This window comes from Grammomys surdaster, unplaced genomic scaffold (assembly GCF_004785775.1).
Source record: "Grammomys surdaster isolate TR1022 unplaced genomic scaffold, NIH_TR_1.0 172, whole genome shotgun sequence".
NCBI lineage: Eukaryota > Metazoa > Chordata > Mammalia > Rodentia > Muridae > Grammomys > Grammomys surdaster.
This window is the reverse complement of record NW_021604620.1, coordinates 878,096-880,508: the sequence shown is the minus strand read 5'-3', so window position 1 is coordinate 880,508 and position 2,413 is coordinate 878,096.

The following is a 2,413-nucleotide window of genomic DNA, read 5'->3' as shown; positions in this document are numbered from 1 at the left end:
ATGTGTATGTGTATGTGTATGTGTATGTGTATGTGTATGTGTATGTGCCTGTGTGAGTTTATGTGTACCATGTGTGCAGGTGTCCGACGAGTTCCAAAGATGGGTGTCGAAGCTCCAGAAACTAGAGCTGTAGGGGTTGAGCAGCCATGTGAGTTCTGGGAACTGAACCTCTGCTATAGCAAAAAGTCATCCTTAAATCTCATAACCAGCCCCTCAGCCTCATTTCTAATTACTTATGTAGTGTCTCTGTGTGTGAGCATGTTAGTGCTATAACACACAGGTAGAGCAGTGATTCTCCACCCGGGGGTCACGAGCCCCTGAGGGGTTACCTAAGACCATCAGAAAACAGAGGTGTTTATATTATGGTTCTTAACAGTAGCAAAATTACAGTTATGAAGTGGCAACAAAAATAGTTTTATGGTTGGGGTCAGCACAACATGAGGACTTGTATGTTAAAGTGTCGCAGCACTAGGAAAGTTGAGAATCACCGATGTAAAGGTCAGAGAACAGCTTGCAAGAGTTGGTTCTCCCCTTCTAACATGTGGGTCCTACTTTTGGCAACAAGCACCTTCACCTGCTGAGCCATCTCACCAACCATCCCCTTATTTTCTTCCTAGAGTCTTAACTGAGCCGGGAGCTCATGAATTCAGCTAGAGTGTCTGGTCAGCAAGCCCAGCAATGTGTGTCCTCATGTCTGGCTTTTAAGTGGATGCTGGGGATCTAACTCAGGTTGTCATGCCAACAAACGCTTTACTGGCTGAGCCATCTCTCCAGCAATTTGTTTTGATATTAGCAATGGTATCTTTGACTTGGGCAGTGGAGGAGGGAGGACCTGGTTACAGGGCGATGGTCTTAGAGGATGACTCCACTGTAGCCTTCAAAGGGGTCTCCTATAGGGACAACTTGTGTTTGTGTCCCAAATGGTCCCATATTCCCCATGCAGCTGACTCCATCCTCTGAAAGCAAGATTTCCACAGCTCTCCGCTGGGCACATGTGCACATGCACACATGCCTGTCTGTGACAAAGACTGACCAGAGCCAAGCACGTGGTGTCACTAGTGCATGGAGCTGTCAGAGGCTCCTGTGAGGTCGCACATGCTGTTACTTGTGTTGGCAAGTGGTTTCTTGGCCCCCAGGTCACAGCCAGAGACCCTTTAGACTTGAAGACATAAGGTCTCCTGAACGTGAGCATTTCTGTGTCTAACAAAATTACTTGTGGCACTATTTTTCAGAGCCCAGGCAGACTCTTAAGAGCTGTATAGCAGGCTTTCTGACATACTAAGGAAAAATAAAGATCTCCCTCTCTGCCTCTGTGTAGCATAAGGAGCCAAGACCCCCTGAACCCTGTGCTGCAGGCTGTTTACATGAGGCTTGTGCTGGGACCCCATAGGAAGTGGACAAAACCCAGGGCAAAACCTCTGCAAACACTGCCGAGCACGAAGGTCACCCAGACAGATCCTGGGTGAACCAGATCCACTTATGTCTCTGTCCCCCTACAGTTGGGAAGAAGAGCCTCTTGCTTCTTACAATCTCCTCTCCCTCACCCCATTCCTAAACCTCTCAGGGCAGATGTGGCATTTGTACTAAATTGTGTTTGCCTTCAGACTAAAAGGAGTTCTCAATATGATCTCCCTGGACTCTCATTAGGACACATAAACCATAAACCTGACATCTCTGAGAATCCCGACTGTCCCTGACTCAGCTTCATTAAGGGACACATGTGGAATCCTTGCCCTATGTCCCCTGCTGCATCGGCCTCTCCATCAGGGGCCATGAGGCAGGTGGTAACTGTGGTCACAGCACAGGTTCCTTCACTGTGCCCAGCCCCACTGCATCCTCTCCAGCCTCATATTTTCTGCACGCTCATAATCATCTTCTCAGAATACACTTTTGGACCATGCAAGGCCTCCACAGGGCTGAGATACTGTGAGGACCTGGCCTCGCCCTCCCTAAGGGACTGGTGATGGGTATCGATCCTTACATTTTCTCCCAGTTCTCACCCTTCCTATCTGTCTATTCTCTTCCGAGATCCTCCTGCCCTCCCCTGTGCCCCGGCTTTAGAATACTCCCAGCCCACCCTCCCATGATGATTGATGTCTGATTGGTGGTTTCAGAGATGTTTCAGAGAGATCTAGTTTCCCAATTGAGAGGAACAGGCAGTTGTCGGTCCGTGAACACAACAAGATGCAATCCCTGTGCCCTGTGCTTGGGAGCCTTCACTATTTCCGCCCTTCTGCATTCCATTGCAGGGTTCCTCTTGGCCTGGGGGCGGGGCTTCTGCTCATTGACTGTTACAGCCTTGTCCCTGCTCACTGGCACCGAAGTGATAATGTTTGCTAAATGAATGGGCACGTCTGCCCATGCTGTGAGCATCCTCCCTGAGCATCCTCCCTGAGCATCCTCCCTGAGCATC